The following is a 13,944-nucleotide window of genomic DNA, read 5'->3' on the forward strand; positions in this document are numbered from 1 at the left end:
ATCTTACTGGAGTGCCGCTTTCTTTTGGATTTGCTATTGTTGAGGGTCCTGACCCGGACCGGACACAGCAGGTACCTGGGCACCTTTCTTGTAGGAGTGCAGCCTTCTTGGATTGGACTGTAGATCGATAGATAGATATGAGATAGATAGATAAGAGATAGATAGATATGAGATAGATAGATATGAGATAGATAGATAGATAGATAGATAGATAAGAGATAGATAGATATGAGAGATAGATAGATAGATAGATATGAGATAGATAGATAAGAGATAGATAGATATGAGATAGATAGATATGAGATAGATAGATAGATAGATAAGAGATAGATAGATAGATATGAGATAGATAGATAGATAGATAGATATGAGATAGATAGATATGAGATAGATAGAAATGATATAGATAGATAGATAATAGATAGATAGATAAGAGATAGATAGATTTGAGATAGATAGATAGATATGAGATAGATAGATATGAGAGATAGAAACGAGATAGAGAGATAGATAGATCGATATGAGATAGATAGATAGATGAGATAGATAAATATGAGATAGATAGATATGAGATAGATAGATAGATATGAGATAGATAAATAAGAGATAGATAGATATGAGATAGATACATTTGCGATGGATAAATATGAGAAAGATAGATACATAGATAGATCGATCAATAGATAGAAGATAGATAATTGATTCATGTGTTTAATAAGAAGATAAACATTAGATACCAAAAAACCTGATCTGTAAGAACCGATGAACATAATGAAGCCACCTTGCGTTTTGTGTTGATATACTGCCACCAAATGGAAATATATAGACATGACATGTGGAGACTTTTCATAGCTCAGTATGAACAGCAATAACGTTTTCAGTATTACCTGTTATGGTCAGCTAAACGGTATAATCACCACTGCAGGTATTCTGAGGGAACTTAAGAAAACCATTCCTTCCTCATTGTAAAGGATTATCAATAGTCTATGAATGTGCAGTTCTTGTATTTCCCACATTGTACCTTAGTGGGTTGTACTTACTTCCTATTGCTCTGCTTTATAATGTAGGTCTGAATGGACTCCCCAGGAATGTGACTGTAATGACTGACATATATAACTATATAATCCTCCAAAACAACAATAATGAAATTGTGAAAGAACAAAAGGGTTAATTGAGGTTTAGAAATTTTAAAGCGTACCTTCCAGACTGTCCCGCCCTGTGTGTGTGCACATGAAGAGCTCCACTATTTATTGCCGTTATATAACTGGTACATATTATTATTATTTTAGCAGATTTCTGCTCTGCAGATTTTATCTTTAATTTTCCGTTCTCACAGAGCTGGTGGGCGGAGCTCCCTTCTCTCCCTCCATAGACTTGTATTGTTTGTCTTGAGCTCCCTCCTCTCCCTCTCCATAGACTTGTATAACTTATTTTGAGATTCCTCCCCTCCCCCTCTCCATAGACTTCTATTGTTTGTCTTGAGCTCCCTCCTCTCCCTCTCCATAGACTTGTATTGCTTGTTTTGAGATTCCCCCTCCCCTCTCCATAGACTTGTATTGCTTGTCTTGAGCTCCCTCCTCCCCCCTCCATAAACTTGTATTGCTTGTCTGGAGCTCCCAACTCCATAGACTTGTATTGCTTGTCTTGAGCTCCCCTCCTCCCCCTCCATAGACTTGTATTGTTTGTCTTGAGCTCCTCCTCCCCCTCCATAGACTTGTATTGTTTGTCTTGAGCTCCCCACTCCATAGACTTGTATTGCTTGTCTTGAGCTCCCTCCCCCCCTCCATAGACTTGAATTGCTTGTCTTGAGCTCCCTCCTCCCCCTCCATAGACTTGTATTGCTTGTCTTGAGCTCCCTCCTCCCCCCTCCATAGACTTGTACTGCTTGTCTTGAGCTCCCTCCTCCCCCTCCATAGACTTGTACTGCTTGTCTTGAGCTCCCTCCTTCCCCTCCATAGACTTGTATTGCTTGTCTTGAGCTCCCTCCTCCCCCCTCCATAGACTTGTATTGCTTGTCTTGAGCTCCCTCCTCCCCCTCCATAGACTTGTATTGCTTCTCTTGAGCTCCCTCCTCCCCCTCCATAAACTTGCATTGTTTGTCTTGAGCTCCCCACTCCATAGACTTGTATTGCTCGTCTTGAGCTCCCTCCTCCTCCCCCCTCCATAGACTTGTATTGTTTGTCTTGAGCTCCCTCTTTTCCCCTCCATAGACTTGTATTGCTTGTCTTGAGCTCCCTCCTTCCCCTCCATAGACTTGTATTGCTTGTCTTGAGCTCCCTCCTCCCCCCCTCCATAGACTTGTATTGCTTGTCTTGAGCTCCCTCCTCCCCCTCCATAGACTTGTATTGCTTCTCTTGAGCTCCCTCCTCCCCCTCCATAAACTTGCATTGTTTGTCTTGAGCTCCCCACTCCATAGACTTGTATTGCTCGTCTTGAGCTCCCTCCTCCTCCCCCCTCCATAGACTTGTATTGTTTGTCTTGAGCTCCCTCTTTTCCCCTCCATAGACTTGTATTGCTTGTTTTGAGATTCCTCCTCCCCTCTCCATAGACTTGTATTGCTTGTTTTGAGATTCCTCCTCCCCTCTCCATAGACTTGTATTGCTTGTCTTGCAAACACAGGACACATCTGAGCTGACTTTTACAGAAGATTTTAGGCATTTTTGTCTAATAAGATATATTACAAAGTTTCTGATATTCACTTGTAGTATCTCTGCATTTTAAATGGCAGTGCCTATTTAAGTCCCTTCAAAGTGCCCTCTATTTACATTAAAGGGGGTTTCCTACTATATAAAGTGATAGCACTTAGCTGGGATATCCGTGGCGGATCAGTGGAGGTACTGCCGCTAGGAACCCCATAAATACACAAAATGAAGATTCTTCTTAAAGTCCGTGCTGGGAGTTGTAGTTTTGCAACAGCTTGAGGTACCCTGGTTGGGAAACACTGATAACTGGTCCAAAGGCTGTCTGGGCATGCTGGGAGTTGTAGTTTTGCAACAGCTGGAGGCACCCTGGTTGGGAAACACTGTGATAACTGGTCCAAAGGCTGCCTGGGCATGCTGGGAGTTGTAGTTTTGCAACAGCTGGAGGCACCCTGGTTGGGAAACACTGTGATAACTGGTCCAAAGGCTGTCTGGGCATGCTGGGAGTTGTAGTTTTGCAACAGCTGGAGGCACCCTGGTTGGAAAACACTGTGATAACTGGTCCAAAGGCTGTCTGGGCATGCTGGGAGTTGTAGTTTTGCCACAGCTGAAGTCACACTGGTTGGGAAACACTGCTCTACACTTTGTCACGTCAGCGCTCGAAGCGGCCTTGATCCGACATCTACAGACGTGGGAGCTGACCAGTGTGCTGCGCTCCTGTTAGTTTAAGACCTATGGATTACGTGCTGTATTCTAGGTTTAAGAACAAAGGCCAAAAAAATATGTTATGTAGCTGTGGGGGGGGGGGGGGGGGGGGGGTGATGAAGAGATCGGTAAATATTCACACCATTTTGCAATGATTAGCAGTTTCACCCCTTAAAGGAGTACTCCAGGGGAGAGCTTTATTTTTTAAATCAACTGGTGCCAGAAAGTTAAACAGATTTGTAAATGACTTCTATTAAAAAAAATCTTTACCCTTCCAGTACTTTTTAGCAGGTGTATGTTACAGAGGAAATTCTTTTCTTTTTAAATTTCTTTTTTGTCTTGTCCACAGTGCTCTCTGCTGACACCTCTGTCTGTGTCAGGAACTGTCCAGAGCAGCATAGGTTTGCTATGGGGATTTTCTCCTGCTCTGGTCAGTTCCTGATATGGGCATCAGGTGTCAGCAGAGAGCACTGTGGACAAGACAAAAGAAGAAAATAATTTCCTCTGTAACATACATCCGACAAAAAGTACTGGAAGCGTAAATATTATTTAATAGAAGTCATTTACAAATCTGTTTAACCTTCTGGCACCAGTTGATTTAAAAAAAAAAAAAAAAAATGTTTTCCACCGGAGTCCCCAATTTTCGTTTTTGCGCATTTGTTTTTTTTTTTTCCTTCCTCCCCTTCTAAAAACCATAACGCTTAGAATTTTTCGCCCAGGGCTTGTTTTTTGTGTCCCCAATTGTACTTTGTAATGACATCCCTTATTTTATTGACCAAAAAAAAAAAAAAATTGCGTGGTGAAGGGAAAAAAAAATTATGTTTTGGGTGCTTCTGTTTCTGCGCAGTGCACTTTCTGGTAAAAATGACACCTTATCTTTATTTTGTAGGTCCATACAATTACAAGGATACCCAGTTTATGTTGGTTTTATTTTATTTTACTACATTAAAAAATTTCAACTACATGCATCAAAATTAGGATGCTGACAATCGTCCTCTCCTGACCCCTATAGCTTTGTTTTATTTTTCCGGATAGGGTGAAGTATGAGGGCTTATTTTTTGCGCTGCTGTAGTTTTTATTGCTACTATTTTTGTTTTTATGGGACTTTTGGATAGTTTTTTATAAAAATTTTTTATGGTATGTGAAGTGACCAAAAATGCGCAATTTTGGACTTTTTTTTTTTTTTAAGTGTACGCCATTGACCGTGCAGTTTAATTAAAATATATTTTAATAGTTCAGACATTTATGCATGTGGCTATACCATATAGAATTACGTTTATTTTTATGCTGCTAGCAACTGGGACCGAACAGGTATGAAACGCGTATAGAATAAGTAATTTAATATATGTACACAGTGACCCCACCAGCAGAATAGTGAGTGCAGCTAGCGAGTGCAGCTCTAGGGTATAATACAGGATATAGCTCAGGATCAGTACAGGATAAGTAACGTAATGCATGTACACAGTGACCCCTCCAGCAGATTAGTAGTGTTGAGCGGCATAGGCCATATTCGAATTCGCGAATATTCGCGAATATATGGACGAATATTCACGAATATTCGCATATTCGTAATCTTCTCGTTGTATTTTCGCGCGTGCAAAAACTAACATGCGCGTAAATTCGCATATACGAAAATTAACATACGCGAATTTTCGCATATTCATTATACTCTCGTTTTATTTTTACACATGCGAAAATTCGCGTATGCGAAAATTAACATATGTGAATACTAGCATACACAAAAGTAGCAATCGCGAATATGCGATATTCGCGAATAAAATTCGAATTGCGAATATTCGCGAGCAACACTACAGATTAGTGAGCGCAGCTCTGGAGTAGTGAGCTCTGGAGTAGTGTTGTTCGCGAATATTCGCAATTCGAATTTTATTCGCGAATATCGCATATTTGCGTATTGAAAATATTCGCGAATAGAGCACAATATATCCGTAATTAGTGTTGAGCGGCATAGGCCATATTAGAATTCGTGATATTTCGCGAATATATGGACGGATATTCGCCATATATTCGCATACCCGAAATTTTCGCGTACGCGAGCATTTACATGGAAGAAACTTCGCATATGAGAATTAGCTTATGCGCAAAATTTTGAATACATTCGCATATAAGAAAATGTACATAAATGAAAATTCGTATATGCGAATTAGCATATGCTGAAATTTATAAAGTCGTAAATTTGCGAATATTTTTAATTGCGAATATATTATGCTATATTCGCGAATATTCGCTAATTTACTAATATGCAATATTAGCAAATAAAACTCGCATTACGAATTTTCGCAAGTAACACTATTCGCAATTACGAATACACATTGCAGTGATCATCCCTCTCTGTTTCCTAATACTACTGTGAGACTGGCGCACGAATTTACGCATATGCGAAATTGCATTCATGCTAATTTTGACATGCTAATTTTCTTATGTTAATTTTCTTATATACGAATTTTCTCTTATGAACAGTTTCGCATATGCGCATTTTAGTGTATACATTTAAGAAAGCGAAAAATATTCGTAATTGCGAATATATAGTGCTGCATTCGCGTATTCGCGAATGTGCGATATTCGAGCATAAAATTCGAATTGCGAATATTCGCGAGCAACACAGCTCTGGAGTATAATACAGGATATAGCTCAGGATCAGTACTGGATAAGTAATGTAATGTAAGTACACAGTGACCTCACCAGCAGAATAGTGAGTGCAGCTCTGGAATATAATACAGGATATAACTCAGGATCAGTACAGGATAAGTAATGTAATGTATGTACACAGTGACCTCACCAGCAGAATAGTGAGTACAGCTCTGGGGTATAATACAGGATATAACTCAGGATCAGTACAGGATAAGTAATGTAATGTATGTACACAGTGACCTCACCAGCAGAATAGTGAGTGCAGCTCTGGAATATAATTTATTATGTAACTTGGGATCAATAACGGATAAATATTTTATGCACAAAAGGACTTCACTTTTTACAGTATGTAGACTAACTTTTAAACTAATGGTGGAAAAAACCTTCAAATGTACCTGTCACAGAAGAAAAATAATGCTTGTATGCTATTAGGTCATGCAGATGCTTTACATGTCTTTTCATGTGTCTAGCTTCTGTATTTAGCTCACAAAGCCCTTTGTTCTGCTGCTCACTTATTCTGACATCCACTGCTCAGAAAGGGGTGTGTCTGAGGCAAGCACTGAACCTGCCGTCACTTACCATGCATTCACTTCCTCCCTGAGTCTGCTGTGCTGGGTCTCTTCATCAAATCACTGCAGGCTGCTTTGTAACCCTCTCCTTTCTGTTTTCAAGCTTTAGTCTGATAGGGAGGGAGTGAGCACAGAGGGGTAATAGTCCCCCCTTCACTTTTTGGACTTTGTCCCAGCCTGTGATTCAACTGGGTCAAAGATAGTGTTGCTCGCGAATATTCACAATACAAATTTTATTCGCGAATATGCGAATATTCGCGAATATAGCACTATATATTCGTAATTACGAATGTTCGTTTTTTTTTTTTTTTTTTACAGTACACATAACAGTTAGTGTTGCTCACGAATATTCGCAATTCGAATATTATTCGCGATTATCGCATATTCGCGAATTCGCGAATTTCGCGAATATAGCGCTATATATTCGTAATTACGAATATTCGTTTATTTATTTATTTTTTTTTTTTTTTTCCACAGTACACATCACAGTGATCACCCCTCTCTGCTTCCAGCTTGTGTGGTGTAAAGAAGGCTGTAATACTCCTGTGTGAGACTGGCGTGTGAAAAATCGCATATACGAAAATTCGCATATGCTAATTTCCGCATGTGCGAATTTTGTATATGCTGATATTCACGTTAATTTTCCGCATATGTGAATGTTCGCACATGCGAACATAAACGAGAATATGCGAATATACGCGAATATATGACGAATATTCGTCCATATATTCGCGAATTCGAATATGGCCTATGCCGCTCAACATTAATAGTGTTGCTCGCGAATATTCGCAATTCGAATATTATTCGCGAATATCGCATATTCGCGAATTCGCGATTTTCGCGAATATAGTGCTATATATTCGTAATTACGAATATTCGTTTTTTTTTTTTTGTTTTTTTTTTCTTCACAGTACACATCACAGTGATCACCCCTCTCTGCTTCCAGCTTGTGTGGTGTAAAGAAGGCTCTAATACTACTGTGTGAGGCCGGTGTGCGAATATTCGTATATGCGAAAATTAGCATATGCGAATTTTCGTATATGCGAATTTTACCTTATGCTAATTTTCACATCTGTAAATGTTCGCATACGCGAATATTCGCGTGTGCGAAAATAAAACGAGGATATAACGAATATGCGAATATTCGCGAATATATGACGAATATTCGTCCATATATTCGCGAATATTCGCGAATTCGAATATGGCCTATGCCGCTCAACACTAGTCAAAGATGATGCTGCAGCTGGACAGGATTATGTTCTGGATGGTATGGGGACCCCTAGTGGTCTTTTTTATAAGCCATAATTTCTGTAAAAAGGAGATAATTTTTCTTATGAAGTTTATTAGAAAGGTTTATGTTTTTCCAAGATGTGCAACAAAAGTTTTTGATTCTGACAGCGCACATTTGAATTGTATTGATCCATTTTCCCCTTTAATTTATTCATACAGAACGGTCTCTCAATGACGTCAATCAATACATTTGCGCTGTATTTATGCCTCCTCCAGGGTAACGAGGCATTTTTGGGCCTTCTACTTACTGAACCTGCTTAGTACAGGATATGTGTAATCCACGCAGCCGACACAATAATAGTAACATAAAATGCGTCAGCGCACATGGGAATACATTCAGCTCATTGACCGAAACTGTTGTATTATTCACGAAATCTCACAGGAGGAGATTATGAATCACGGCTCAATGGTAAGTATTATAAAGCTGACTCATACGCGCTACAATATTTGTCACAAAAATGAATGTTGGAAATGACATCATTGGGTATTGTAATCTGACAGGTTACGTTAAGGATCATTATACGGGAAAAACAGAATTCAGATATAATGAAGTATGAAAGTAAAATGTGACAGTCTTTGTTTAGATTTGTTTCCAAAGTAAAGAAAATAAATATTTTAGTAGATTTCCCCCCCCCCCCCCAAAATATTTCTATCTGAAATGGCCTTATATGCCCCACATGTCATTAGGCAATAGGTAGAGTTGTGCTGTATTGTTGGTCCACAGGTAGCATTGTATCTGGACTCTGCACATTTGTCCACCCTTTGACACACCGCCCCACCTTACTACTGGGGTGACACACTGTAACAAACCTCCTCCTCATATAATCACCTTACTACTGGGGTGACACACTGTAACAAACCTCCTCCTCATGTAATCTCCTTACTACTGGGGTGACACACTGTAACAAACCTCCTCCTCATGTAATCACCTTACTACTGGGGTGACACACTGTAACAAACCTCCTCATGTAATCTCCTTACTACTGGGGTGATACACTGTAACAAACCTCCTCCTCATGTAATCTCCTTACTACTGGGGTGACACACTGTAACAAACCTCCTCCTCATGTAATCACCTTACTACTGGGGTGACACACTGTAACAAACCTCCTCCTCATGTAATCTCCTTACTACTGGGGTGACACACTGTAACAAACCTCCTCCTCATGTAATCTCCTTACTACTGGGGTGACACACTATAACAAACCTCCTCCTCATGTAATCACCTTACTACTGGGGTGACACACTGTAACAAACCTCCTCCTCATGTAATCTCCTTACTACTGGGGTGACACACTGTAACAAACCTCCTCCTCATGTAATCTCCTTACTACTGGGGTGACACACTGTAACAAACCTCCTCCTCATGTAATCTCCTTACTACTGGGGTGACACACTGTAACAAACCTCCTCCTCATGTAATCACCTTACTACTGGGGTGACACACTGTAACAAACCTCCTCATGTAATCTCCTTACTACTGGGGTGATACACTGTAACAAACCTCCTCCTCATGTAATCTCCTTACTACTGGGGTGACACACTGTAACAAACCTCCTCCTCCTGTAATCACCTTACTACTGGGGTGACACACTGTAACAAACCTCCTCCTCCTGTAATCTCCTTACTACTGGGGAAGAGTTGATGTGAGGTTGGGGTGTTGCTATGCGGTATACCGAGGGTGTAATTAACTCTTCTCAGTCGTGACGCCAGGGTGGGGGTTAATACTGTATAGCTTGGCCTATCGCCACCCTTCCCAAAAGCGATAGGGAGATGTAGAATAACGGAATGTCCACAACCAGAGCTTTGCTGAAAACTTTCGGAAACTTTTCTGAAGATTTTCCGTAACATGGGATAACAGGAACAGTCCTTATAACAGAGTCTATATACAGCTTAGCAGAGATTGACGTATGGTTGGGACTTTTGTAAGTTCTTTAGCTTAGTAGGATTGTGTAAGCACAGATCTGCTGGATTTAGGTGTTTGTTTAGGTCCAGTGATCCTGCATGCATTTGCGGGGAATTTGCAAGAACTCACTGTTTAGCTTCAGGCCGAGGCCGGCAGACTGTGGCCCAGTAGTTGTCGTTGTAAGTTGCGGAGGTCTGTCCTGTAGAAGAGTCAGCATCCCGAGAGAGAGATTATTGGACGCAGCTCCCTTATATGGGCAGGGGTTGGCCGTTTTAGGATTGGTTCACACCATCTGTCAATCAGCTTTACAAAGTGTCATGGGTAATCACATGACTCATGAACCTCCAAAGGTCCTTTTTCCTACCATAGAGTACTAACCCGAGTCACATGACCTAAGGCCCTGCGACGCTATGAAGGTAAACATTCATATAATATACAGCATTTACATTTAATTTAATAGAATATTAACTAGATGAGTGGTGACTAGGGGATGACTAGGGAAGCGGACCCCCACAGTTCCTAGGAACTCTGACTTTGGGGACCCCCAACCAAGGTACAGTATGCAATACGGTACCGGGACACCACGCATTTATGAGCAAATCTCCCAAAAAGATCTACCCAGAAATGCATTGCCATCTATGGGGGCAGCAATGCAGTCTGTTCGGTCCTAGTGCCGCCGTCTCGATCTCCGGCAGAAATTCTGCCAAGAAAATTCCACAGTGTGAACCCAGCCTAAGGGTCTATTCACAGTGGAATTTTCGCTTGCAGAATTTCCGAAGTGTGAAAGGGAGTGCGGAATCCCATAGAAGCCTATGGGCTTAAATTTTTGAGTTGCACACACTACAGCCTGTGTGATCCAGCATTTGGCTGGATCTCGCACGCTTCCATAGCAGGCAGACATTAGGTCATCATCTGACCTCCTGCTGCCATAACAACCAACGGCGACTCATGATCGTGTCAAGGCGCCGCCATTGGTGAAATGGGGGAGCTCGCTCCCTCTGTCACCGGCGATCAGTTCTGCGGTCAGAATGACAGCGGCACTGAAGGGGTTAACTGTCAGGATCGGAGCTCTGCTCCCCTCCCGACAGCTGCAGTGGGTGCCTAGCGATATGCGATCGCCGGCCCCAACCGCCGATCACCGCCTGCACACTCGCAGCGCCGTGATGAGGAATGGACGTATACATATGACCATTTGCATTAATTCGCTGAAAAAAAAAAAATATATATATATCCATTTGTGGCAAGGGGTTAATGAGGTAGAGCATTTATTTCAGCATTTATAGACATTGCAGCTAAACTAGGGTCATAACTGCGACTACAAATGTTTTTCATGTTGCTTGATGAAAAGGAGTTCTTAGTTGTCAGACCAGAATCTTAGGTTAGGTTCACATTGCCGTTTGCATTCGCTCGATTGGCTCTTTTTTTTTTCTTTTTCCTGAGCCGATTGGACCCTGAAATGGGTAGTCAGTCCCAATGGCCCCCATTCAATGGGTCCCGTCCATGATCCGGTAGTTTTACATGAATTTGGCAGAGAATAAAGTAGTGCTTACACCGTTTTTTTCTCTGCTAAACTTGACAGAACTGCCAACAGAACTCCACCTAACGGAGCCCGGGGCAGTGTGAACGAGCCCTTAGTTATATGTATTCCTATGAATGGGAATAGGGCGATAGGCCGGCTTGGAAATGTGCCGACTCATAGCAATGTATTTCTGAGTGAAATATGCAAAAAGAATAACATGTCTATTCTTTTAGTGGACGATGGAATCGGGATTTCTGCGACAGAAACATCTGGTACGAAAATCCCACAAGTGTGGACATTCCGAACAAATTCCGCTGTGTGAACATACCCTTATACAGGTTCCATGAGGGCATCCAAGACTACTGAATGCCAAATCGGCCTTATACAGCTGGCTACATACTACGGCGTACTAGATGAGACCTTTGCTGTTCCAAAGACTAAATAGATAACAATGATTGTTGAAGGGCCAAGTATATTAGTTGTTTTAGACTCAGATCCCTTCTGACCAGCTGATTAATGGGGCTGCGACAATCTTTACACTGTGTCCCTTATAGAAACAAGACGTTCCAGCACTTTGAGGTCCCATTAAAACTCTTTCTTTATTTCAAACGTTTAAAATACAGACGTATCCACGAATATGAGCACAATGATAGACTGACGCATTTCGGCAATTGCCTTAATCATAGGTTAGACTTATAACTATGATTAAGACTATTGCCAAACACTTCAGTTGTCATTGTGCTCATACACATTTTCATGTCTGCAGTTAACAGTTTGAAATAAATAAAAAGTTTTTTTGGGACCTCACAATGCTGGAATGTTTTTTTCCTACATGGATTATATGGCTGAGCTGTCCCAGTTATCCCTGCACGTTAGAGCCCAAGAGTGTTAAGACCTGTCTTTTGATATTTCTATAAGAGCTTTTGTCCCCGTTATTGTTACCAGACACCGATCTTTGGAAGTGGCGTTGCCTGTGGCATAGTGTGGGTTGCCAGCGCCTGGGGCAAAGCAAGAATTTGTGCCGTATAACCAATGGACCCTTGACTCCTTGAGTCTCTACCATTTTGGAAAGGACTTAGGGATTGCTAGCAGTCCGTGAGCTGAGCGGTGCAGTACTTGTTTATCCAGCTCAATATTTAACCCTTTACCTTACATTACTGTTCCCATGCTGGGAGTAGTGTTGAGCGGCATAGGCCATATTTGAATTTGCGATATTTCGCGAATATATGGACGAATATTCGTCATATATTCGCTACATTCGCATATGCGTAATATCCGTGTAAATTTTCGCATATGCGAACATTCGCATACTCGAAAATTTACAAATGAGAAAATGCGCATATAAAAAATTTGTATATAAGAAAATTTAACATACGTGGAAATGCGCATATACGAAAAATTTCATGCTAGAAAATTCGCATATAAGAAAATTAGAATGTGTGAAAATGCGCATATACGAAAAATGTCATACCAGAAAATTTGCATATAAGAAAATTACCATATGCGATAATTTGCATAGAAAAAAATTTGCATGTAAGAAAATTATTGCATGGGAAAATTCGCATATGCGAAAATTTACATCGGAGAAAATTTGCATATAAGAAAATTAGCATATGTGAAAATGAGCATAAACGAAAAAAAACCGAATATTTGCGAATGTGCGATATTCGAGAATAAAATTCGAATTGCGAATATTCGCGAGCAACATTAGCTGGGAGTTGTAGTTTTGCTACAGCTAGAGGCACCCTGGTTGGGAACAACTGATCTAAACACAGTCATTCACCACCTCAACCATCTGTCCCTTGTCCTTCCCCAAGCCACACCTACACCCTATTGTCCCTTCACATATTACCCCTATACCCATTTGTAAGCCAACCCTATACCCTGCCTTTCCCCCAAAGTACCTTATACCCCGTCCTTCCCCAATGCTCTCTCCTCACCATTCTGTGTGTGGTTCCTGGTAATAGATGTAGCGTCCATCCAAGCTGATTGGCGGTACGCTACTATTTGGGTGCTGTGCTTCCCTGCTTCTGTACACTGGCGATATTTACAGCATTGCCGCTCTCTTCACATTCTCCCCAATGAATGTGTTGTGTGCAGTAGTGTGTGGCGCTGCAGATACTGTATGCTTAGCCGCTTACTTTCCATTCTTACGAATTTCTATTAGATTTTGTACCCTTAAAAATGTTGCACCTGGGGCAATTAAACATTGCTCCACCGAAGAAGCTGCTCAGCCAGAAGGTCACAGGGTGGGGGCAACCCAACCTGTACAAATGCAATTTAAATTGGAGTAAAAAAAAAAAGACCTTTCCAACCACATGCACTACTTCATCAAAATAAATTCCTAAATCGTGGGTTTAGTTCAGTCTAAGCCGGACTCTTTATTAAAATAACAAACAGGGCGATGGCGCATTTTGGGGGCGTGTTCACCTGAAACGCGTCATTGCCTATGCAAACCAAATGAGCTCTTTTCCAAAATGACGAAAGCCATCTCAAATTAGTCAACCCCGAGTCTTCTCTAAAAGGAAGAGTTGTCCACCTGTTGACTGCCGGTTCGGAAGTTCTTGCCCCTCATACCGAACAGGTTACTAGTTGGCTGCAGACATGTGGAGAGGTGAGGTGCAGAAGGTAGTAGACATCCGACTGGCTCAGGGCAGACCGCACAGC

The sequence above is a fragment of the Hyla sarda genome, chromosome 11 (assembly GCF_029499605.1).
Source record: "Hyla sarda isolate aHylSar1 chromosome 11, aHylSar1.hap1, whole genome shotgun sequence".
In the NCBI taxonomy this organism is placed as follows: domain Eukaryota; kingdom Metazoa; phylum Chordata; class Amphibia; order Anura; family Hylidae; genus Hyla; species Hyla sarda.